This window comes from Sciurus vulgaris, assembly GCF_902686455.1.
Source record: "Sciurus vulgaris genome assembly, chromosome: 2".
Lineage (NCBI taxonomy): Eukaryota > Metazoa > Chordata > Mammalia > Rodentia > Sciuridae > Sciurus > Sciurus vulgaris.
Genome location: NC_136462.1, coordinates 99,095,002 through 99,122,313, shown reverse-complemented (window position 1 = coordinate 99,122,313; position 27,312 = coordinate 99,095,002). Strand labels below are relative to the sequence as shown.

The 27,312-nt window shown below is 37.1% G+C and overlaps 1 long non-coding RNA gene across 1 annotated transcript; it reads right to left on the bottom strand.

Annotated features, from left to right (window-relative positions):
* Positions 1-12,496: 12,496 nt before the first annotated feature.
* Positions 12,497-16,623, bottom strand: LOC306655513. The gene is made up of 3 exons (XR_013762278.1): positions 16,421-16,623; positions 13,349-13,445; positions 12,497-12,818 (listed from the first exon to the last, which is right to left on the bottom strand). It is a non-coding gene; the product is annotated as an uncharacterized lncRNA (long non-coding RNA).
* Between the last annotated feature and the right edge of the window lie 10,689 nt (positions 16,624-27,312).

The following is a 27,312-nucleotide window of genomic DNA, read 5'->3' as shown; positions in this document are numbered from 1 at the left end:
GAAATCAAAAAGCTTGAGATTTGATGTTTATAAAGTGATCAGACTAACATGCTATCAAACTGACATTTCTATCTTAAAATTCTAGCCATTACCTCAAGTTAATCAAGGATTAGCCAACCTCTTCTAAATTCAGATAACCCAAAATTGTCTGTGAACATAAACAGTTGTGTCAAATGTAAGTTAAGTAATACCTTCTGATAAATAGTTCAGAGTCTGCAAACTTTTGGGCCAGACTTCATCACTACTGAATCAAAAGTCAAGCCTGCACACAGAGGATGGTAATTGAATATCCTAACACAAATTAGGGGTTTGGAAGAAACGTACTCTTTAATTGTGCACCTTATCTATTCTGTGGTTTCTAAACTGTAACCCACTAACTGCAGAGTTCTTAGTCTACTTAAACATGCAATTTAAAATCCATTATCCAGCAGTATAATTCGCAAAGACTGTATAAAGACTAGTTATGCAATAGCAACATCAGGAATATAGTCATAGTTTAAGATAGGTCACTTGGTCTCCTCTTTAGTCTGCAAAACAATGTTTTGCTCTCTGTAAGCTTCCCAAGAAGAAATGTTACTGATAAATGCTGACTGAAATAAAATGTCTCATTTTTTTTCCTTTGCAGGAAATCGGGATTTATCAAATCACTTACTGGCAGAATGGTTAAAAACAAACATAAACAGAGATAGACGCACCTGCATGCCTATCTAAGTTCAGATACTTAGCAGCAGTGTGACTTCAGGCCGGTTGCTTACTGTCTTGAATCTCAGTTTAATCATCAGTAAAATGCGGATACTAAAACCTTTATCCGGACTGGGAGTGCAGTTCAGTGGTAGAGCACTCACCTTTCATGTGCAAAGCCCTGGGTTCAATCTCCAGTGCCACAAAACAAACAAATACCTTTATTCAATGGATTAAGAAAGAATTTAATTAAGTAATAAGTAATGGTTAAAAAGCAATTATCCCAGGGCCAGATCTGTACTGAGCATTTGACAAATATTAGGCTACTATTTCAAATACTATTATAGTCCTCATTACATGATTGAGCTAATTGAGAAATAGGAGATAAAAATCAAAGATCTTATTATCAATCACTTTTCCTCTCCCCTTAGGAAGCACCCAGGGCTAATAACACTGAGAACTGTAGAAAGAAGTGAGCCTCTATTATCTTTCCCCGAAAAGCAAAGGAAATCTCCTGCAGCCTCCTAAAATGAACTTTTTTATTGATGCCTTTTTAAAAATCATTGTCTTATAACGATGACATCACAAGCTGGGCACAGTAGCACACACCTGTAATACTAGTTACCAGGTCGGCTGAGGAAAAAGAATCACCAAGTTTGAGGTCAGCACTGCAACTTGAAAAGACTCTGTCTCAAAATAAAAACAAAAAAGGAGGGGGGTGCTGGGTACATAGATCAGCGGTGAAGCAGCCCTGGGTTCAAATCTCAATACTGAAAAGGATAAAAGATGGTATTACATTCTTAACTGATGTTTTCTTAATGAAAAAATAAAATAATGGCTTATCTTTGAATTCATGACATCTGGATTCCACGAAATACAGTGATTGAACTGAATACAGTAGCCAAGTAATCCCCCCAAAGTGCATCCTCTATCATTGTACTTGTCACATTATCTTGTGACATGTCAACCAGCCCTCAGCGCTAACATCCTTATCACCTGGCAGAAAGACATCTCAGATTTGTTGAATGACTGTGTGCCTGGACTTGACCTATCTCATTCACCACTCATACTGTAAGACTCTGAAAAGGCATGACCAAAGGGTATCTCTTTCTCTTTTTGTAATACAACAGCCTTTACTTATATAATATCTGGTGTTGAGCATATTATTTCATGAATGTAAATTTCATCTCCCTAGCTGTAGTATAAGCGTCCCAAGATAAGACTTGTCTAAATCTCATAAACGTTTTTGCCTTCCCTGAAGTGCTCGTGGCATGGCATATGCTTAGTGATCAATTGCCTAAAAGTTTTTTATACTACACAAAGAGATATGATCATATTCCTGCCAGTCTGACTTCGCAAGAATCTTGGGTAGAAGGTCTTTTAATTCCTTAGACTGTAATAGTTCAAAGTCCTGAGAGCAACTTTCTCCACAAATACTGATTATTTATGCAACTTTCGCCTGCTGATTCGGAGAGTCAGACTTATGGTGAAAGAACTACAAGCTACAGAGCAGATGGTCTGAGGCACAGCCGCTGCTGTCAGTGCACTGCCCACAGCCCCTCTGATGTTTTTTTGTTTTTGTTTTAAATCAGTTCTGGGGCCTATTCCCAGTTTCTGTTTGCTTTCCTTCCAAAGAAACTGCTTTGCTATTATTTCTGGGAACTCAGAATTGCCCCAGGGAAACCATAGTCATTGCCTGACTGATGCCGCCTTTGCCTCAAGGTTAGATAAGCCTTGAGGAGTAACTCGGGTCCCAGCGGACCCACAGGATCAGGCTAGGCCAGGACTTCATCTGAAACCGCATCCTCGCTTGGCTTCTTTCTTTGTCACTTGTCCTACTCCCCCCCATTCTTCTTCTTTTTTTTTTTTAAGCAGCTAGTGAGGCAATTAAGATCTGAATTTAATAGTGTTTGAGTTTTAGCAATAAAATAGTGGGGGAAATGTTTTGTGTTCCATGATTTTAAATTTTGAAGTATTATTCTTAAAATTCACTATGAACATTATAAACCATCAGCAAAATTAGAACAGAGGAATCCTTCTGTCCTGCCCTTTAGGAGGACATGTTTGCTCTGCATCAAGCAGGACAACAGGAAAAAGGAAATGAACATACAAAAAGAACTGACAAACCATTTCACAATCAATTTTAATTTATTCGTAGGTGACATTTTTGACAACATCTTCTTTGATGAGAACCTCAATAGTATTTTGGGAACTAAAAAGACAATATGGGGCTGGGGTTGTGGCTCAGTGGTTGAGCGCTTGCCTAGCATATGTGAAGCACTGGATTCATTCAATCCTCAGCATTGCATATAAATAAATGAAGAAAAAAGGTCCATCAACAACTGAAAAATATGAAAAAAAAAAGACAATACAAAACAAATTGATGAATCCCTGGCGCTATCTGGCATACATCGTGATAAAAGATGGATATGTACTGATAGATATATCATCACTCAACATATGATCACATAATAGAAATGCATCCTCTAACAGGTCTCAGTTCTTGCTACATCTTTGTAATACTCTGGAATCTCAAAAACTATAATGAATGACACAGCTACACAAGATAGCACACTTCTGCAAGCAGTCTCACAAATTTGTATTGTTCTTTAAAGTTCTTGGATGTGATAGATGATAGTGTGGGTAGATTAAAAAGCAAAAGCCTTGAAATTAGTCAGCCCTGGGAATAACTTCTTGATCTTCTCCTTACTTAATGTCCTTAAGTAAGTTGCTTAATCTTCCTGAAATTCTATTTCCTCAATAAGACTGTTGTAAAGAAACGAAGGAGATACTATGTATCTGGTTGGGCAACAATTTGAGATGTTAATCTTTGTCTTTCTCCTGCTGTTGTAGGTATTTTTGCCTCACCCACCCAAGAAAAAATAGCCAAATCTGCTTCCAGGAGTGTTTAATGACTTTAATGCTACAGGTCAAATTAAAAGTTGGTCTGGGCTGTGGAGGAGTAGCTCAGTAGTGAAGGGTATGTTTAGTGTGCACAAGGACTTGGGTTCTACCTCCTGAATTAGAAGAAGAAGAAAGAAGAAGAAGAAAGAAGAAGAAGGAGGAGAGGAGGAGGAGGAGGAGAAAGAAGTAGTTGCTTGACAAGCAGAAAACAACATTTCATCTTGTCTTGAAAGTAATACTGGTGGATTGTCCACCAGTATTTGGTAAGAAATACTTGGCATTTGGTAAGAAATGCCAAGGGTTGGGAGAAGCATAGGACAACATTGGAGAAAAAACTATGTGGGAAGCATGTCCCCATGTTTAGAGGGATGCATTTATGGGTTTCAAGAGAATCAGGAACATGAACCCTATAATGTTCTCCACACAGTATGCTACATCGCAGGGGGCAAGACAGGTTGGCTACTAGACTTCAAGACTGTTTTAGTATGGATTCTCTGACTCAACCTTTGCTCCGAAGTAGTAGTAACCATCCACTCCAAAGGATGATACCATCTACAGACACAGTAGAGATGAGCTCCTCCCCGGAATGCCATGCCTGGGGGGCCCTACTCTGGCCCTTTTGGGCTATGCCTCTCTGTATACGGAAGAAGGTCTGCAAGTGACAAATACATCTGGGGCCCACACCTCCCCTTTCTAAACTATGCTCCACATAGCTGAGACCCCAGAATTATCAGCCTAAATGGCCCTGAACTTCGAGAGCCTAAGCCAGCCTCTTTCCAGTTTCCACTTTCCCAAAGGCAATATTCCCCTGTGTACATACACTCACCTGAAAAGTAGTTAAAAAGTGACTTTTGGGCAGGGGTGGGGGATTTCAGAGAACAGAGCCTGGATGTACAAACTGGACTATAAGCACACATGTATGCAATTTCCCTTATTGTACAAGACAGAGCTGGTGTAGAAAGAGGGAGAGAGGAGGTATAAAGAGGGAAAAAACACCAAAAACATAAGGAAAAGCATTTCTCTCTATACTTAGACCACCCGCAACACTTCTGACACAGAGCGAGTGGAAATTTTCTCCATACCAAGCAATTCTCCAAATCTCTGTGGACACCAACTGGTTTTACAGTTTAACTCAATTCTGACACAAACTACTAGGAGTTAGTGCAAACTCCACAGGTTAAGATCTCAGTCCCACAAGACTTCCCCACATCAAACAGCATCCCAAATCCAGGAGCTTACCCGCTTACTTCTGACAGACTAGCTCTAGGTAGGAGATTCCCACGACCTCCTCTTCAGATTCAATCATTCGCGAGAATGGCTCTCAGAACTCAGAGAAGCATGTTGCTTACATCTACCTGTTTATCATAAAGGCTACAACTCAAAAACGGCCAAAGAGAAGAAGAGCACTTTTAGCTGCTCGGGATTGTGGACCAGAAACCAGAGCCACTGGCAGCATGTGCTTTACCTTCTTGCTCCCACAATCAATCAAGATCTAGCCCTTCGTTGTCAATGGCTCTGAGTTTTCATTCTGAACACAAACCTTGGATTCTGGGGACCCTGACAATCTACCTTTTCCCATCACTATAGAATTTTATGTTTCAGTAAAAAATAGCCAGGAAAAAGACACAAAAATTTAAATTTATTTCCATTGCAAACAAAAACCAGAAAACGAAACAATTAAAATCCTCTGAAAGTCTCTGAATATCAGACTAGAAACAAGTCTTTCTCACTAAAGTTTACTTTGTTTGTTTGTTAAATTATTCTTTTATTTGAGGGCATTTAGTTATAAAGGTTACCTTTGTTAATGCTTAGTCACAATGAATACATCTGTTGTGTGGTGGGTCACTTGGAATTACACAGTTGGATCTCTCAGGTTAAAGAAAAAAACTATTCACCACTGAATTGAATTTCCGTTGTAAACATTTGGTCTAATGGGATAATTGTGTTATTAAAAAGAAATTAACATTGTTTTGTCTTTGGCACATTGTACTCCTAGTACTTTTCTTTTTTTCCTGTTTGGTAACAGTATAAACTGGAAGTACAGGTTGAGCCACCGCTCTGACACTTGGAAAGTTGATGACAGGAGACAGAAAGACCTGTCACAGCTGATTTCATGTGACAGAATGTTAATAGACCCCACCTAACTACCCTTGCAGTGGTTCACAAAGTTAAAAAAGAATCTCCAAGGGTAGGCAGTAAGAACGTTTTTTGCATGAAAGAATTACTAAAGTAGAGTTTCTTTGAAAATTGTATTGGATAGCCCAGATTTCAATATATGCCAATGGATAAAAAGTACTTATTTTTTCTCCCTTTGTCTACTGAACTTCCAGGTTTACTTAAACCTGGAAAAAGCTTGGAACTCTGAAATCAGTCAGCCTGGCTTCATATCCCAACTTGACATCTTGGACAGTTATTTCACTTTTCTTATATGTAAAGAGGGAATATAATAACATTCAAGGGGATATTTTATTGGGATTAAATGAAATGACCAACTTCTCAGTATAGTGACTGAGTAGTGGCAAGTACTAAGGAATTACTTTGCTGCTTTAGTTTTGCTAAAATGAGATTAAAACCAAACTTCGTGGCTATGCGCAGTGGGGCATGCCTGTAATCCCAGGGGAGTAGGAGCCTGAGGCAGGAGGATTGCAAGTTCAAAGCAGCCTCAGCAATTTAGCGAGACCATAAGTAACTTTGCAAGACCCTATCTAAAATAAAACATAAAAAGGGCTAGGGATGTGGCTCAGTGGTTGAGCACCTCTGGGTTCAATCCCAGGTATATTAAAAAAAAAAAAAAAAAGATTTAAAGACATATGAAATAAAAATAATTTTTATTTTCATTTAAAAACTAAATTATCATAAATCATATTATGAGAAAACATTCAATGAAATTACCGAAAACATCCTGAAGTTATATTTCATATGCTTTTATCTTATCCAAATGCCAAGGAGTTTGACCCAACCCAGATTGATCTCATGTTCCATGGAGCCCACAGGTCCGGTTCTGTACCTAAGGGAGGTTTGATTTGAAAAGTCTGGTCCTGTCTACTATCTCAGAGGAATTCAAAACATTGGCTTTACTTAGCATTTGATCTAGCCCCTCCAGAAATCCTTCAATGAGAATTACCTGAGACAAGTAAAAATCAGACCTGTCACCAAGGTCTAAGTCAAAATCAGAATTTTTCTCTTTCATGCACTCTACCTTTATTATTATTGTTATTATTATTTGTTTTGGGTACTGGGGATTGAACCCAGAGGTGCTCTACCACTGAGCTACATCCTCAGTTCCTTTTAATTTTTATTTTGAGACGGGCTCACTAAGTTGCTGCGCATCTAATGAAGTTGTTAACCATGGCCTCAAACTTGCTGTTTTCCTGCTCTCAGCCTCCTAAATTGCTAGGATTAAAGGCATGTGCCATCATTTCTGGCTATCTTTAATATTAAAAGAAAATTAAAGTAAATGCAAGGTACAGCAGACAGAAACACATAATACTCCATTCTCTCTCATAAACTGCCCAGCCTATTGCAGTTAGTTGGGATCATGTGACTAGTTCTGATCAATGGGCCATGAGAGGAGTTGATGTGTGTCAGTTCCAGGTTTAGGCAAACAAAAAGTCTGATTCTTAGGCTTCCTTCTTTTGCCACTCAACTCAAGTGGCTTCATGGGTCCCTGAGCAGCAGTGTGGAGCAAGACCATTACCTGCCTTTCTGGAACTAAGTATGAAAGTGAGGAATGGATTTTTGTTGTGCTGTCACTGAGGTTTGAGAGTTGTTTGTCACTATACCTTAATTTAGTCTGTCCTAATTTATAGCAGTTCCCTAAACATAAAGCTCAAACATGAGTTTCGTCACTTACAAATCGAGTGAATTTGGGGAAGTTTTTTAAGCTTTTTTGCTCCATTTCCTCAAATATAAAGTGAGGACTATAACTTCCTTGGATGATTGCGAGATTACATAACATAGTATATGTAAATTTCTTAGCACAGTTTTAAATTGCTTGGCACATAGAAAAACCTCAATAATACTAACTGTATTATTACTCCCAGGTCACTACAACTCAGCTGAATTGAGAAATGTTTTCCTCTGGGTTTCTACAGCACTTCACATTACACTTCCTGACTTGCACTATATTTATTTGTATCCATGTCTATATCCCCCATTAACTTCTGAATAACTAGAAGTCAGTCAATGGCATTGTCTGATTTTATGCACAGTCCAGTCTCAGTAACTAGAACACTGTTTGCAATAGTAAGTGCTCCATAAGTATTTGTATTAAAGATAAGAAAAACAAACAAAGTGTTTTTACTACACTCACAAACCACTCAACACAAAACATCTGATATCAGAAGTGTATAGGTTTTTCCCTACATACCAACTAAACAATTCCACAGAGTAGATATCAACTGGGTGTCTTCTAATTCAATTTGCTTTGGACACTATCTGGAGATAGCATCAGATTCCATAGGTTTAGGTCTTAAATTCATAAGGCTGCTTCCACTTTGCGTGCCAGTCACAAGATGTGGGTTGTCACCTAGACTTCTAACCCAGTGGCTATAAATCAGGGATTCCCATGAGTCCCTCATTAGGTTCACAGAACTCAGAGAAACTTTACTGATGTTTTCCCTGTTGATCACAAAGTATGTAGTTGAACAGCCAGATGGAATAGGGGCATAGGGCAAGGCATGCGGGAAGGGGCACAGAGCTTCCATGCCCTCTGTGGGAGCACCACCCACTCACTATTCAGCTTTCCAGAAGCTTGAACCCAGTGCTTTTGGGGTTTTGTGGAGGCTTCATTACATAGGCATGATTGATTAAATTCTTGGCAATGGGTGATTAACTCAATCCTCAGTCCCACTCCCCTCCTGGAAGGTTGGGAGGTAGGACTGAAAGTCCTAAACTTCTAGTCATGTCTTGGTCTTTCTGATGACCAGTCCCATCCCAATGCTATTTAGGGGCCCCTGCCAACAGATATGTCATTAGTGTATAAAAGACACTCATTGGTGCTGGGGTTGTGGCTCAGTGGTAGAGCGCTTGCCTGGCATGTGTGAAGCACAAGTTTCGATTCTCAGCACCACATATAGATAGATAGATAGATAAATAAATAAATAAATAAATAAATGTCTATCAACATCTAAAAAATATTTTTAAAAAAAGACACTAATTGCTTCTGAGATTTCAAGAGTTTTCAGGACTGTATGCCAGGAAATAAGGATGAAAATCAAATGTATACACATATGTTATTATATCTCACAATATCACAATTTATTAAATAAAAATCATGATATGCTCAGCAGTCAGTCCTCAATAGACTTTTTATTGATTGAATGAATAGAGCAATGAATAAATCAACAAACGAATACATGTTCATAGCTTGTCTTTCCCCATAAGTAAATTAACTTTTAAAAAAGGAAACCCTTTTAACTTAATGCCTACACACTCCCATTTTATTTCTTCTGTGGCTACCTCTGAGTTCTTCTCTCATGGCAGAATGGCTACCTATTTCACTTACATTTGTATTCTCTTCCTTAGCATACCTACGGAAAACATTCAGGAGTTGCCTTACAACTGGGAAGGGCCTGGTAACTAGTTCTCACCAATGGGAAAGTAAACAGAACTGAGGTGCCTATTTTCAGGCCCATTCCATAAAACACTGTCCTGGAAATCCTCCCTCATTTGTTATCCCTTTGATGAGATGCTAAGAAACAAGTGGAGGATTCCAAGCCCGAAAAGACACTGAAACCACCAGATGAAAGATACTTAGCTCCTGAGTCCCCCAATGACTGAGGAGTTAACTTTCACCCACTTCACCCCCAACTAATTCATACTGGACTGTGACATGAACAAGAAATAATTATTGTGAGCCATTGAGGTGGTGCATGCCTGCCATCCCAGCTACTGGGTAGACTGAGCAGGAGGATCTCCAGTTCAAGGCCTACCTGGACAACTTTTGAGACTCTATCTCAAAATAAAAAATAAAAAAGGGTTGGGAATGTAATTTAATGATAAAATGTCTCTGGGTTCAATCCCCAGTACAGGAAAAGAAGAAAAGAGAGAGAGAGAGAGAGAGAGAGAGAGAGAGAGAGAGAGAGAGAGAGAGAGAGAGAGAGAGAGAGAGAGAGAGAGAGGAAGAAAAAAAAATAAAATAATTGTTGTGTTTAACCATTGAGATTTTGGATTGTTAATTTTATTCAGAGCCTTATCTTCACCCTAGTCCCCTGAACAATTTAGGGATGGAATAAAAAGCACTTAAACAGCTTGAGAATACCCCAGTCATCACCCTCAGTGCATAAAGGTTTGGAAGGAGCAGGTCCTTGTGTGTGTGTGCTGACCACTGGGCTTCTAGGTGTCCACGCTTCCTTCCTGACACAGATCTAACCTGAGACTTGGCCACTGCTTTCCATCGGAGGACCAAAGAGTAGCAGTTAGTTATTCCTAGGAGGTGGCCTGGCCTGTAACAGGCACTGCTTCCTGAGTCTGAGTCTCATTTCTGCTTGCACAGCTTAGTCCTGATTTGGGGGTTTTTAGTTTAATTATACCTAATTATACCAGGAGTTCTTAAGAACAAGACCTTGCTTTCCTTTTGTGGGTCCTGTTCTAGAGCTAAAACTCCTACTAAGATGTTCCTTCCATATTAATTAACCATGGTAAGCAACATAGAACCAGTCTTCTGTTTGGAGTCATGAGTCTTCATACTTTGCCCCCCCACACTCACCCTCTACTCGTCCTGTATCATTTGTGCCCTGGTTGGCAGATCAACCATGTGCTTCAACTATGTCCATTTCCCTTGAAGCTCATTAAGGTCCCTCTGCCGTGCTGAGCTGCCAGAACCTTTACTTGCATTTGGGTCCATGACTACCTTGTACCACCTGGATGGGTGGGTCTGAAGTCAGATGTCCTCCTGACCTTCCTCTCCAGCCTAGAGTAAGCAGTGATACCTCACAGAGGAATCCTGCCATGGCACAGTTGAGAGGTTATCTGGGTTCCTCCCCCCACTGGTATTTAGTATTGTCATGAATGTTCTTTCTTGTTGTATGTATGTTTTAATTATAGAGTATCACAAATAAGTTAATGGTTTTAGGGCCTTATATTTTTATGCACTATGGATATATAGCACTGTATTTAGTGTATGCTTAGCATGTACACACTATTTTATTGTGCTAAATCAAACCTACCCATATTTTAAATTTTGATGACTCAATATGTAGGTTTACAAAGGTCCCAGTCAGTTGCCCTACTGTAAAGTCACCATGTAAGCAAGCTTTAAAATTTCTTCCTTCTTTGATCTCACTCTTATCCTATAGTCCTTCATAATGTGCCTTGCTTTCATTAGCTAACCTGTATTTTTACTGTCCAGCTAAATAGACCTAGTAATTTCTAAACAATTACTTCTATTATCCAGTTTAAAGACAAAATAAAAATCAAACCTGTTGCTTGTAGGTACATGTTGCCAGTTGTCAATTCTCAGGAAAACAGGTGCTATGAGCAGTCTGTCCTACACTCCTGGCAGCAATAATGACAATAAAAACCTCACCTCTCAAATATCCTGGAAACACCCAGTTGCCATCCTGGAAGGGCAGAGCATTGCATCTGCACCCAAGTATTATCATCCACACTAAGAGTCCAATAAAGAGAGTTAACACAGCTAACACAGGTGTTTAACATGTGCCAGGCACTGCACTGTAGATTTTATGTTCTTACTTAATCATGGCAGTATTTTTACAAGGTAGATATTACATTTTCACCCCTGTTTTACTGATAAGGAAACTGAGACTTATATGCTATTAGGTAACTTGACCAATGTCACAGCATCAGTTAGGATGGATTCAATTGCAAGTAATAAAAACTTATGAGGAATATCTTATACCAGAGCATCTCAAAATTTAATGTGTATTGAGAATTACTTGAGAATCTTATGAAACCTCAGACTCTAATTCATTATGGAAGAAGAGGGAGGAAGTTCTGCATTATAAGCAACCAAATGATGCCTATGCTAGACTGCAGACCATACTTTGAATAGCAACTGCTTAAGCCACAAGAATACTTATGGCCTACCTAATGAGAGGTTTGAAAGTAAGTGGATCCAGGGTTGAGTCAGCAGCTCTACAATTTCCTTTGAGACACAAACTCTTTTCATCTTTTTGATGTGTCATCATGAGCAAGCTTACTTTTTTATCTTAGACTATTTCCTCATGGTCACAAGATGGCCACCGCTGCTCCAAGCATCACACATGCATGTGGCTACAAACATGATTTATTCCCTGAGACTGGACACATTGCCATCTTAAAAAAGAAAACAAGCAAAGAAGGTGTGAGGTTGGATACAAATGGGGGTGGGAGAAGTGAAAGGTAAAAAAGCTCATGGATGGGCATTATATAGTGTCTGCCAGTCCTAAGAAATAGTATAGCCAGGATTAAAATCAATCTGTGTCCAAAGTTGCATCGCCTCCCTTATGTTGAATTAACCATAGCTGACGTGACTTGGAATAATCTCAGAAGGCAAGTTTAGAATATGACTGTTCTAAATATACTCTGTTGACTTGCACTATGCCAGCCTGAAGAATGAATGAACTATAAAAAAGGGAATGGATCTGTTTGGAGCCTAAAGGTGAAAAGCCAAATAAGTATTGTCTAGTTACAAAGATTCTTCTTCAGCAGAGAGCTATTATTGTATGGAACAGAGATTATTCATCTGATTTATCTACACCCATAAAAATATCCCTTAAAAGGTTTTTCTTGACTTCATGCTTACCAGGAAAATCTCTGATTCTTCATTTGACTTGCCAGGTAATTAGATACCAGAAAAGGAGGATGTAGTCTCTGGTTAGTCTACCAGAGAAGATTTTGTTTCTCTAAGAGTAAGTAGCTCCTATTGGAAAGAAACATTTCGACAGAGAGAACTCAGAGACAATCTACGTCCAAACTGAAATTTAATCTGCTATAGCAGTGAAATCACCAATCATTGTGAAAGGAACAGATCATTTAGGAGATGTTGGGAAAACTGGTTTGTTGAATGGAAAAAAAATAAAACATAATCCATATCCAACATCACATATCGAATCTAGATCATTTAAAAACATAAATGTGAATAATAAAGCTATAAAGTTAACAGATAAAAATACAGACCAGTCAGGGACAATGACCTGCACTGGTAGTCCCCAGAACTCTCGAAGTTGAGGAGGAGGATCACTTGAGTCCAGAAGTTCAAGATCAGCCTGTCACCTCGCAAGTACAAGGCCCTGGGTTCGATCCCCAGCACCACAAAAAAAAAAAAAAAAAAAAAAAATCAGCCTGGTCAACATAGTGAAACCTCATATCAAATGTGTGTGTGTGTGTGTGTGTGTGTGTGTATGCGTATGTGTGTGATTTAGAAGCAAAGAACACATTTTTAAATAACAGTTCAAAAACACAATATCAGTTTACATGGATTAAACTGACTCTCAGGGAATTCACTTATGCACTGTTTATGGTTCTGCGGAGTTGAAAGCAACTTGGGTGACCATTACGGAGAGAATAAATAGGTTGAATGCAGTGAATTAAATTTTATCATAAAAACAAGAATAGCTCCTTGTAACAGTACCAAGTGACAAAAGATATGTAAGCAATACTGTTCACGTACACCAAATATACCACCACATAAAATAACACAGTTTTCATGACATGTTCAAATAAAAACACGTACATTAAATATGCTAAATTGTCTACAGGAGTATGAAAATGGGAGTGGAATATGGTGATAAAGGGAGAAGGTGGGAAGGGTGGCACACACCCGTGACCCCAGTGACTTGGGAGACAGAGGCAGGAGGACCGCAAGTTTGAAGTCAGGTTCAGAAACTTAGTGAGGCTCTAAGAAACTTAGGGAGACCCTGTCTCAAAATAAAAAAAAAAAAATAAAAAAGATTGGGGATGTGGCTCAGTGGTAAAGCACCTTTGGGTTCAATCCCTGTACCAAAACCAAACAATAACAACAAAGGGAATGAATGGATGGATGGGTGGGTAGATAGATAAACAGGAGAGAGGGGTCCTGTTGGGACCAACAATGATAACATGTCAATAACTGAAGAATGTCATTATCCAACCCTCTGCACCTAAGACCCAAATGTACTGCTATAGGTTAACACATGCAGGCACACACATATACAGATATATTTATCTATATATACCTATGTACCTATACAAATTTTAAGTTTAACAATGAATACATGAAAATTCTTGTTCGTTCGTTAGTTTTCTTGAGATTTGATAGATTTTCTGAAAAAAAACTGAATCTCAGGGCCTACAAAGCTGAGTCACAGCCTGGGCCTGGCACCTATCAAAGCGTGCCTCCCGGGCCCCAGAAATCCTAGTCAGCAAATATCATGTCTCTTTCTCCTATAACCATAAGTTTGGAAGATTTTGGTTATTAAAGTTGGATTCTATTAGTTAGAATACATCCTTTCCTTCAGGTAGGAAGTTATAGATTTTCATTCTTATTTATATTCAGTTACCATTTTCTTTATATTCAGTTACTATTTTCTTTGTCTAAGTTCTTTGGGAACAGTTAGGCTGTTACTCAACCATAGAAGAATTTCTCATTTGCACTAATTGCTTTCACATTGATACTATTACTACTGTACGTAATTTTCTTGGACAATGGAGTTTTGATGGAATAAAAGTAGATATATCCTTTCTTGTGTTTTAGAAATAACCCCTGACATTTGAGGGATAACATTTAAGGTGAAGTCACTATAAATGGAAAACTAGCTCACTGAATAGTAAACTAGCACTTCATATGGGGGAAAAAAGCGTATCCATAAATGGAAAAGAATGTTTGCACAGAAGGCCAACTGTTGTTTTTAAATTAACCTTGATGCTAGGATTTAACTCTTTTCTTCCAAAGACATTAAATAGGTTAATTTCTAGCCATTTGGAATCAAAGAGCAATAGAGACGAAATCATGTTTATTCGTAGGTCAGCTTGAATTTCAAAATTCCATAATCTAAAGTGCTAGGCAAAAAGTCAAGATAAATTCTTTGGGGCCTGGTGTTTTATACAGGCAAGTTATAAGATGTATAATAAATATATTTAAGAAAAACAGCTATATATGTAAAGAGAACAGTTAAAATACCTCCTGATATAAAAATCCAAATGAATTTAAAGATACTTCCATAATACCAATAGGGAACTTAGAAAAGCTAAAAATGTGTCTTAATTATGTGCTTTTTATAGCTCCAGGCCAGCTCTAAAGGAACATTATGACTCTGACTTTATGCTTTCTTCCTTTTAAAATGCCATTTATATGCATCCAGGTGTAGCTCACTGTGAGTGACTGGTGTTCCAGTTTGCCTCTAAGCTATATTAGCTGGGCATGAACTTTGCAGAGAACAGATCCTCCAGGCCCTTATCTCTCATAAGATATAAGACCCAAAGGCAATATTGGCACAAATTCTAATTGGATGCCCACGGACAAAATTCCGTGAACAATGTCACTGCAGTTCCAGAAGTGGAAAATGGAATCAATCCAATCAAAATACCATATGAAGAAATAATTGGATAAAAGAAGTTCTTGAAGGAAGCATGTTTTCCTGAAAAACAGAAACAGGAAGTATTTGAAAAAGGATTATTAAATTGATAAGGATAGCCTAAGCAAAATGTACTCCTTTAGGATTTTATTCAAAGTCCAAGATTTATTACATTATTTAACCAATTTCTGGGGAAAAAATAATATTCCAGTCACTATCATTTGCATCCTGGTGCTTTTCAATTTGAGAATGAAACTTGAAAAAGGATAGAAAGGCATAGAGACTCAGAGGAAGCCAACTCTGGGAAATGATTTTTCAAAGAAGTTTCTGTCTTGTACATACTATCTAGACTATAAGCAGAAAGGGCTAAAAAATACAGCGACTATTTAATTTACCATCCAGATATTTTGAGAGTGAAAGAAAGCACTGTTAGGACACATGCAAGGGCAATAGTTATAAACCAGGAACATCCCAGGTAAACCTTGTGGAGTTCCCCTAACAGTAAACATGACGTTATTTCAGCGACAATGGAAAGAAGCATAGCTGACAAAATTAGAGCTTTATTCCTTTGACTTTAACCAACAAGGAGACTGGGTCAGTTTCCATAAAATTAAACTCATGAGAGGAATAAACACTAAGCCTTATCATTTATATTTTAGAACAAACAAACTTGCCAGAGGGCAATTTAGAGGGAGTCTATGCCCATTCTAAAGAACTCTGAACCATTTTTGACTGAGAGAGGTGGGAAGAGAGCACCAGATAAGGGAAGCAGGAGAGGTCCAAAGATGTCCTTGACCATTCAGTCCCACCTCAACACAGAGGAGTATCCATATGCAACCACAGGTGGCAGTCATGCCTTCTTAGCCCAAATGATCTAAGCTAGAGAAAAGTCCCTGGTCATATTACCAAGTTTTTATGGCCCCCTACCCCACTCACAGTAGAAACAGGGGGGAGAATTGGATGACCACCCTTCAGTTGACCCTACAAAGCGTCCTATCTCAAGGAAAAGATTAAGGCATTGTTTTGCATTTCTTGCCTTTGAGCAATTTATATCTCAGATTTAATCACTATTTAAAATGAATCCATAGTTTCAAAAACAACCACAAAATAAATAAATGAATAAATTAAAGTCTCTAGGCTATAATTTGGGCCATTTTTGACCGGTAATTTACATCAACCCCATCCTTGGTTTTCACAACAACAGGTTGCATAAGCAAGGTAATAGCCAGTGACCATTCACTTTTTATGAATGTATAAGTGAACTGGAGGCTTCTCTGGAGAAGATTATAGGTTTTATGTAAAGCTACTTTCAGAAATAAGGTCCTGGAATAGAAACTTACAATCTGAGCAGAAATCAGATGGCTCCAGGATTCCTGTACCAAGGTATCCTTGTCCAAAGGTCTACTAGAGCAAATGCACCATGCACAAAAAGATGAAGAGTAAGGACCCAGCCTGCTGTAACCCCAGCAAAGTTTTCTTTCTAAAGCAGTGTGTCAAATAGAACCTTCTGCAGTGATGGAAATATCCTGTGTCTGTGCCGTCCAATATGGTAGCTATTAGCCAAGTGTGGCTACTGATTACCAGCAACAGAGAGACTGAATTCTTGATTTTATTTTGTTTTTATTAATTTAAATTCAAATAGCCACAGTGACTAATGGCTACCTGATTGGACAATTCAAGTCTAAATGTTAAACCAACCTAAAGAAAGCAATTCAGAAGTCACCTTTGGATTCAGCAAGGAATTTGATGACATTTGATGACTTTTTAAAAAACTATATAAGTTCTCTCAAGTGTTCACATTGGCCTTCTAGACCCTTCATAATCTGGGCCCCTAATCCTCCCCACCTTCACTCATTACTGTCTGGGATCTCAGCTTTTACTGCTATGCCCTTACTCACTTAGCTGCAGTTCCAATTCCCTTGCAGTATTCCTGCCTCAGGGCCTTTGCATTTGCTAGGCGGTATGTTTTTTGTTGTTGTTATTGTTTCCTTTTTGTTGTTTGTTTGTTTGTTTTTGGCCTTGACCTATTTTTCTAGCTATTTGCATGGCTTGTTCCCTCACTTTCTTTGAACTAGTAATCAAATATTATGTCTCAAGGAGGTCTTTCCTAACAATTATTATATTTAGAACTGAATGCCCCTGCCACCCATACTCCTTATCTCTTCCTCAACTATATCTTTATCTCTGGTTTTTATCCCTTTCTAATATAATTCTAAGAAAAGTAACTTATTTTGTCTATCTCTCCATCTAGAATGGTGCAAGGATTTTCGTTTGGTTTACTCCTATAGTCAGCAGTATGTGCATAAATGCTTAACAATCAGCTCTTTGTGGGGTGGGGCCACACTCGGATTTGTAGCATTTACCTATTTTTATGGTGTAAATATTCCTTCTATGGTCAATGTCAAGCTATCAACAAGAAGTCATTGAACACAGAGTTGGGCAGTTGTGTGCACAGTTAACAGTTCAAGCTAGCTCCTACATATCTCCAGCTAAAGAACTTCTAGGAGGAACAGCATAAATATTAATTAAAAGAATGATTTCCTAAAAAATTATTCATTTAAGCAGGTCATCTGTACATGAGGAAAATTCTAAATTTCCCTGTTTCCTCTTGGCATAATGGAAATACACAGGTCAAATGGCCTTTACAGGGAGCAAAAGGGACATCTGTTCACTTTGTGACTCATAGAGCATAGACAGCTCTTTCTGGTTTTGTTTTTGTTTTTTCCTCCTGCAGGCCCTAAATTTCAAGTGACTTAACTGGGTTTTATTCAGGAGAAGAAAAAGGAGACTGGGGATAAAAGAGAGTGCTCTATCAGGTTAAGAATTTAGATGTTCTTAGCTGTTCTGATATCAGTCCAATAGTATTACAGACTAAGTCAAACAGTAACTAATGAGGAAATTTAGTCAAAAGGTCCCCTATCCTACAGTTACCTGAAGATGAGCTCAAATGCTTCACCTTTGAGTATTTCTTTACCTTTTTCATTTTTTTAACTATATCACATTCCAAGAATAAAAAAAACCCCATCAGTGACAATTGTATTTTAGAACATTGATCCTTAAAGGGAAGGAGAATTGTTTGCAACAGATTTTTATGTGATTCGGGTATGCTCTATCTGGTATTTTTTCTTTTTTCTTTCTTTCTTTTTTGGTGCTGGGAATTTAATTTCAGCCCTTGCACATACAAGCACTCTACCACTGAACTGCATCCATTCTTTGCTGTCAAAACCTAACTGGACTTATAACTGAATAACAGCTAAGCTGGTAATATAGGTTAGTAGCTGGAGGGGGTGTTCCCTGAGGATTCTGATTAAGAGGATCTTTGATGGGGACTGAAAATTTACATTTTTAGCTAATACCCTAATGGTTCTTACATTTAACTCAGGCCAGTCCTTACCCACCCACCAATTGGGTTTAATCCCTCCAAATTCAGGATTGAACCCACGGCCTTCTGCATGCAAGGCAGGTGCTCTAACACTGAGCTACATCCCAAGCCCAAGAGCAGATCTGTTTTTCTTGTCTTTGCTCCTGTCATTCCCCCTGATCTCACTGAAAGTTCCAATGAAACTGAATTTCTATTGTAGAACCCAGCTTGCTCTCCCCTGTCTCCTACCCTTTGAATATTCTGTTCTCTCTTCCTGGAACATCTACTTTCTACCACCCATTTCTTAACCTAGATAATTCCCACTCCTCCTTTAGGTCTCAATTCAGATGTCTCCTCCTCTAGGAAGAACCCACTCCACCACCACCAACCATCTCTCTGCACTGCCTGTGAACTTGTATGTGTTTTTAGTTTTGCTTTTTATATATGCACTTAATACGGAGGATTGAACCCTGAGCCCCCTGCACATAAGGCAAGTGCTCTAACACTGATCTACACCTCTAGCCCTACTGCAGATCTGTTTTTAACCTGGCTTTAAAATAGTCCTGATTGTCTAATCCAACAACATAGGGCTGTTTTTCAAGAATGATGGTTTAAGAAAGCATATTTTCTGCAATGGCTCAGACCTCAATCCCAGCTACTTATGAGGCTGAGGTAGGAGCATCTCTTGAAATCAGGAGTTTGCAGCCAGCCTGGGCAACATGGTTAGATCCTCTCTTAAAAACAAAAACAAAACATGAAACATATTTTCCTTTTGAAAATGTTTTCATCTAATTTCTGTGTTCATTATACCTGAGGAAGCCTGATTTGGTGGCACATATCCATAGTCATGCTACTTGGGAGGCTGAGGCAGGAAGGTCCCTTGAGGCCAGGAGTTCAAGACCAGTCTAGGGAACATAGCAAAACCCCATCTCAAAAACAAATCAACACAAACAAACGAATAAAACTGATAATGACCAAGTCCTGTTTCTGAGAAAATTTGCTTAAAGTGATAAGGTCTATCACTGGATTAACTACTTAATATCTTATAAAAATATGTGTTAAACCAAACCTGTGTCTGCTCTGCACCATGCAGCAAGGGTAAGATAAACAACAAGTAAGACATGGGCCTTACCAGAAGGTTCCTAGAGACACAAGAAAAACAATTTTTTACAAGGTTATGATGTACTTGTAAAATCAAGTTTTTCACTATTTAAAATATGTACTTTTTCTTTTCATAGTAACAAAAATAATAATTATCCAAATGCTCGTAAGCAAATAATGGACGATAAATTACAGGATATTCATAAAATATAATACTATATAGCAATGAAAATGGCCAATATGAATGAATTTCACGAACATAATGTCGAGAGAGAAGCAAGATGCAAAAGGGTAAAAACTGTACAGTTCTATTAACCTGAAGTTTAAGAAGAGACAAAACTAATACATGTTGATGGAAGTCAGAAAACAGCAAGTCTCGGGAGCAAATATCAGCTAGACATGAACACAAGAAAGACTTTCTGAGAAGCTAGTTTTTTATTTTGGTTTTGTTTGGTTTTTTTGTTATTTTGGTTTGGTTTGGTTTTTTGGTGCTGGAAATCGAACCCAGACCCTAAAATGTGCTAAACACATGCTCTACCAAGTTCATAATGCTATTTCTTTTTTTTTTTTTTTTTTTTTTTGGCGGTACTGGGGATCGAACTCAGGGCCTTGTGCTTGTGAGGCAAACACTCTACCAGCTGAGCTATCTCCCCAGTCCCATAATGTTATTTCTTAAGTAGGTGCTGGTCACTAAAATGTGTTCATTTATGAAAGCTCATCAAAGTATACACTTAGGTATACACACTTTCTTATCTATACATTGTACTTCAAGAAAAGGTAAATTGAAAGACTATACTCTGCTGTTTAATCCTCATAAGTGGTAAAATACTTCTCTCACACCTCCCTTTTTCCTGAGCTCCACCCTTTGGTTGTTGAATTTTAAACTCATGGTTTTAAGTCTACATCTCGTGATAGTGGGTCACCTCCCTAAATATAGTTTTATTTAAATGATATTCCCATCTCAGCTGATCCAAGTGGCTGGAAATGACCAGCTGCACTTACTGACCAGGTCATATACTAATGCCTGAACTAGGCTGGTGATATCACGTGGCCCTATCTTCAGGATCTCTGGCATGTACACCTGACACAGAATGCCTGATGTAGGTTAATGATAAACAAGAAAAAGGAGGAGATGGTTAATAATGTCAAGGCTTGTTAATGAGAAAATAGAATTATATACTTTACATTTTAAGCAAAGAACTCTGTTTTTCAGTTGAGCAGGCTATAGTTCATAGAATCATAGTAAAATAGAGCCAGAAAGCTCATGTGAAAATGAACTTTACAAATGGCACCTTATAAACATGTCCATCAAAAAGTACCTGACTATATTTACTTGCTTTGGGTGATAGACTATTAATTTAGAGACTCCTATAAATATGCAACTTTGGTTTTAAAAGCCCAGAGTATTCTCAGCATACCAATAGATAATATTGTGCTGCCCACCCAAGAAAAAACATATCAATTTATCTGGATCCAGAGGGAGATTTGAGTAATATGTGAGTCAATCTGCTATGTCTGAGAAGTTTAGAAGTGGACTAGGTTTTTCCTTTCTCAACAACATCTAAAATCAATCAGTACACACTGACTGATATAAACAATAGCACCTATTTTTATGCCTCAATACCAAGAACAATATACCTCTAGCTTACAATAGGTTATCTTTTTCTATTTTAAAATAATGCATTCATATAAAATAATATACATGTACCTACATAAAATCTCTATCAGATTATTTTATGTAGGTATCAGGTTATATTTATTCATTTCTAGTACAGAAAGATGTCCTAAAGGGGAAAAAAATCCAAGTTATTATCAATGACTCACTTGGTAACTTTAAACTGTCCCAGAAAGTTGCATAACTTTAAAATATGTGTGTGTATGTGTGTTTAACAATCTTTTTTTTTTCAGGGGGTGGGTACAGAGGATTGAACCCAGGTGCGTTTAACCACTAAACCACATCCCCAGCCCTTTTTATTTATTATTTTTAGACAGGGTCTTGCTAAGTTGCTTAGGGCCTTCACTAAAGTGCTGAAACTGGCTTTGAATTTTCAATCCTCCTGCCTCAGACTCTGGAGTGGCTGGGATTGTAGGCATGCACCATTGCACCCAGCTAATAGTCTTTATGATCCTACTAAAAAAACTAATTTAATGTTGAATCTGCAAAATTAAATTTCTTTTTCCACGTTATCAATGAAGAACTCTTGGACTTTTTTTTTTCTTTTTTGGGGGGATAGTGGTGCTAGGGATTGAATCCAGAAATGCTCTACTACTGAACTACATTCCCAGCCCTTTAATTAACTAATATGTTTATTTATTTTTTGTGAAACACCTCCACCTTTTTAAAAAATTTTAAATTTTGTCACAGGGTCTCAATCTTGAGATCTCAGCCTTCAGAATTGCTGCAATTACAGGCATGTGCCACCATACCCAGTTACTTCTGTACAATTTTAGGCAAGTTAAAATCCAAATTGGGGGTGAGAAAGGGGTGTGAAAAAATAATACAAACTGATTTTGTTTGAAAATAAATCCAGCTATTCCTAAAATGACTAGGCTTATTTATGCTTTAGATACTTCAAAGGTAATTTAGTCAAACTGAAAAATATTCAAAACTACAACATAGGCTTCTTAAATTATTGGTAAATCTTATTAATTTAGTAAATATTAAGTACTTTCCATAATATAAATAGTAATCCAAATGACTATTTAAATTCCTGCTGCATATTTTGCTGGGGCATTTCGTATGCATAATTTGCCTTCTAAATTTTCTTATCTGGTAAATAGGAGACAAAGTCATAAAATTGAAATTAAATTGAATTGAATTAGACAAATGAATTGAATTGAATTAGACAATGTATACAATGTACTTCACAAAGCAGTGAATGCCAACTTAAAAAACAAAAAATGGACTGGGGTTGCAGCTCAGTGGTAGAGTGCGTTCCTAGCATGTCCCAGGCCCTCGGTTTGATCCCCAGCACCACAAAAACAAAACAAAACGAAACCCAGTTTTGAGACATTATTAAAACCTTTCATGGCTTTGTATTGAAGAATTTCCCTTGTTGAGAGTTTATAAAGATTTTCTGAGGGAAGAAAAACGAAAACCTGAATTTTGGTCTATTAACTTAGGTGGTGGGCTATCCTCCAACTGTGAGGTATATGAAATCCTTTCTCCGAATATTATTTATTCCATTTATGCCATTTATTAAGACCTTTCTGTGATTCAAGTTAACATTTTAATTCACCTGTTATGTAGGAAGTATGTTTCACTGATTGACATCTCAAAGGGGAGGTGCTCTGTCAAGAACAGCAATAAATATATGAAAAGGTAAATAGAAGGTACAGTAAGGAAACCGCAGCTTACAGCTTGCCTTTCTGCTCCTAGTCACGTCTGTGAACTAGGAGGCATTTAAGTCATTCATTCTTCTCAAGGATAAATGTCTTGTAAAAGGTGTCAGAGGGGAAAAGCATTTAACCAAAGCCAGAGAGTCTCTGAGGAAAACTACTACCAGGAAATTCTGAGCAGTTATTTCATCTGAGGGCAAGATAATTACCGAGACTGAGATGGTAATGTTGATTATAGTCACTAAAAGAGCAATAAGCACATTGTTTCCTAGAAGTTGAGTTCAGAGATAAATAGGGACCCATGTTCCCAACCCCAACAACACAATCACTTAATGAGAAAACTGGGGAGATCCAGCAATTCCACTTCTGAGTGTATATCCAAAGGAAGTAAACTCAGTATGTCAAAGAGATGTCTATACTTCCATATTTATTGAAGCATTATACATAATAACCAAGATATGAAAACATCTAAAGTACCCATAACAGGAGAATGGATTTTTAAAATAGTTTATAGCTTATATACACAATTTGGAATACTATTCAGTCTTTACAAAGGAGAAGATTCCATCATTTGTGATCATATGGATGACCCTAAGGGACATTATGCTAAGTGAAATAAGGCACACAGAAAAAGACAAATACCACATGATTTCATTTACATGTAGAACTTTAAAACTTTATTTTGCAGCTTTATTGAGGTATGATTAGCCTACGATAAACTGCACACATTTACAGCCTATAATTCCAAGATTTTTTATGTAAGCATATATTTATGCAAGCCTCACTCCAATCAAGATAACAATTTTTTCCATTTCCAAATTTTCTTACATATCCTTATATCCCATCTTTCCTTTCATACCCATCCCTAGGGAACAACTAATCTTCTTTTGGTTACTATAAATAAGACTGCAATTTCCAGAATTTCACACAAATGAAATCATGTAGTATACATGCTCTTTTTGGTTTGTCTTTGTTCACTCAGATTAATGAGATTGATTTATATTGTTATGTGCATTAATGATTCATCCTCTTTATTGATGAATAGTATTCCTTGTATGTATAAACTACATTTTCATTCAGTTGTGGTGGACTCTTAGTGTATTAGTCAGTTTTCTATACTATAATTAAATACCCAAGGTTGGACAACTTTAAAAAGAAAATAAGTTTATTTAGCTCAGTTCTGGAGGTTCAAGGGTATGGTGCTGACATCAGCTCAGTTCTGATAAGAACCTTATGACAGATGGCATCATGGAAGGAACTCATATTGCAAGGAAAAGATCATATCACCAGAAAGGAAGCTGAAGAGGCTGGGGAGCCATGATTGTTCTTTTATTAAAACTTTCTGAGGAAAACTAATTCCTAGGTCCCACAAAACCTACCTGAACTCTTTCTGAGGGCATGTCCCCAGTGACCTAAGGACCAGCCACCCATTAAAGTTTCTGCCACCTCAACACCACTATACTAAGGACCAAACCTCCAGTGTAGAAACCCTTGGAACAAACCACATCTAAACCATAGAAGATGGTTTACAGTTTTGAATTACTACAAACAGAGCAGCTTTAGATCATCATGTACAAGTTTTTACATGGACATATACTTTTATTTCATATACTCTCATTTATCTTGGGAAAAGACCTAGAAATGAAACAGTTGGATCATATAATAGGTATCTGTTTAACTGTATAAGAAATAACTAGTTTTTCAAATTGGTGCTATGGTCTTACATTTCCATGAGCAGTCTATGAAAATTTTGATTCCTCCATCTCATTGCCAGCACTTGGTAAAGTCAGTCTCCTCATTTTAGTCATTCTTTCAGGCATATGATGTCTGTGTATTTTGTTAGTGACTAATGACATTGAGTATCTTTTCATGGGCTTATATGTCATAAGTACACATTCTTCCATAAAGTACCTATTTAAATATTTTCTTCATTTTTAATTAGTTTTCTTTTGGTCTTTTAATTAAGTTATAAGCATTCTTTGTATATTCTGAATTTAAGTTTTTTGTTAGATGTATGTTTTGTAAATACTTTCTCCCAGTCTAGCATAGTCTTTCATTCTCTTAATATCTTCCAAAGAATGAAACTTTTTTGAAGTTTAATTTATTAATTTTTATTCTTTTATAGTTTTTTCCTTTTTGCATCCTATTTAAGAAATCTTCACTTAACACAAGGTAACTAAGATTATTTATTCTCCTTTATTTTCCCTTAGAAAATTTTGAATGTTAGCTCTTACATTTATGTCTCTGATCTATTTTGAATTAAATTTAGAATATGACATAAAGCGAGGATTGAGTTTCATTTTTTTGAATGTGGATACCCAATTGTTCCAACAGCAGTGGTTTTTTAAAAAAATTATCATTTTCCATTGAATTTCCTTGACACCTTTCTTGAAAATCAATTAGCTATATGCATGTAGGTCTAATTATGGACTCCCTATTCTGTTTTGGTAGTCTATATTTATACCAATACCACTCTGTAGCTTTCAGTAAGTCTTGAAATCAGGTAGTTAAATCCTCAAACTTGGTTCTTTTTTCCCCCAAAATTGTTTTGGTTATTCTAGCTCCTTGGTATTTTCATATAAATTTTGGAATTGGCATGCCAGTTCCTACCAAAAAAGCTGGCAGTTGATTTTATTGGGATTGCATTATTTTGAAAAATCAATTTAGAAAGAATAATATTAAACCTCTTTATCCATAATCATTGTCTATTTCCCTATTTATTTAGGTCCTCTTTAATAACTCAAAGCAATGTTTTGTAGTTTTCATTGTTCTGTATCCTGCACATCTTTTACCCAATTTATTCGTATTAGATATTTTTATGTAATAGTAAATATTTGACATTTCAATTGCCCATTGTTTGTTGCTAGTATATAGGAATATATATGTAATATATATGTATATTGATCTTGTAGTATTGATATGGTGAGATACATTACCTACTTCATAAATGTTGAACTAATCTTGAATTTTGAGGATGAACTCTAATTAGAATTGATATATTTTGCAGCATTCAGTTTGCTAAAATTGTTAAGGGTTTTTGCATCTATGCTAACTAAGAATATTGGTCTATAGGTTTTTTTTAATGTTTATCTGGTTTTAGCATCAGGGTGATGTGGTTTTTGTTTTTTGTTTGTTTTTGTTTTTGTTTTCTTGTTTTGCTTTTTTAAGTTGTCAATGGACCTTTATTCTATTTATTTATTTATATGTGATGCTGAGAATCAAAGCCAGTGCCTCACACATGCTAGACAAGCACTCTACCACTGAGCTACAACCCCAGTCTGGTAATGCAGTTTTCATAAAATGATTTGGAAACATGCCTCCTTCTTAAGTTCTGAAAGTGTACAGAATTATCATTTTTTTCTTCCTTATATATTTGATAAAATTCACCATTGAGGTTAAATGGGCCTGGGGTCTTCATTGTGGGAGAGTTTGTTGTTATTATTTCCTTCCTTCCTTTCTTCCTTCCTTCCTTTCCTGGGGATTGAACTCCGGGGTGCTTTAAGTTGCCCACGCTGGCCTTGAACTTGGATCCTCCTGCCTCAGCCCCTGGGGTAGCTTGGACCACGGTTATGTACCACCACACCAGGCTTTCATTTCCTTTAAGAGACAGGAATTGCTCTTTTGCTAAAGGCTGGCCCCAAACTCTTATGATCAAGCAGTCTTCCTGCTTCAGTATCTTGGGTAGCTAGGACTACAGGTGCATGCCACTGCACTTGGCTACAAATTTTATTTTTTAGATAGATAATATGACTATCACTAATATCTATTTTTTATACAATAGTTTTTGTCTTTCAAGAATATCTCCATTTCATTTGAGTCAAATTTATTGGCACAAAGTTGTCCATGATATTTGTTATCCTCTTAAAAATACTTTTAAGATCTTTAGTACTATTCCCTCTTTTGTTCCTGATATTGGTAATATGTATATTATTTCTTTTTTTCTCTGATCAGTTTAAGTAGAGTTTCTCCAATTTCATCAATTTCCTTAAAATGCTAGTGGCTTCACTGATTTTCTTTATCTTTTTTTATATTTCATTTATTTATGTTCATATATTTTTATTTACTTTCTTCTGCTCACTTTGGATTCAATTTGCTCTTCTTTCATAGTTTTCTAAGGTAAAAGTTTAGGTCATTGATTTTAAAGGTTTATATCTCTCTGCTGAAAGTGTTAAGTGCTACAAATTTCTTTTTAACTTTAGTCATATCCTGTAGTTTTTCATATGTCATGTTTACATTTTCTTCAAAATATTTTCTTGGACTGGGGATATAGCTCAGTTGGTAGAGTTGGCCCTGGGTTCAATCCCCAGCACTGCAAAAAAAAAAAAAAAATTTTTTTTTTTCTTAAATCCCTGCGATTTCTTCTTTGACCCATGGGTTATTTAGAAATATATGTATAGTTTCTAATTAACTGAAGATTTTCCAATTATCTTT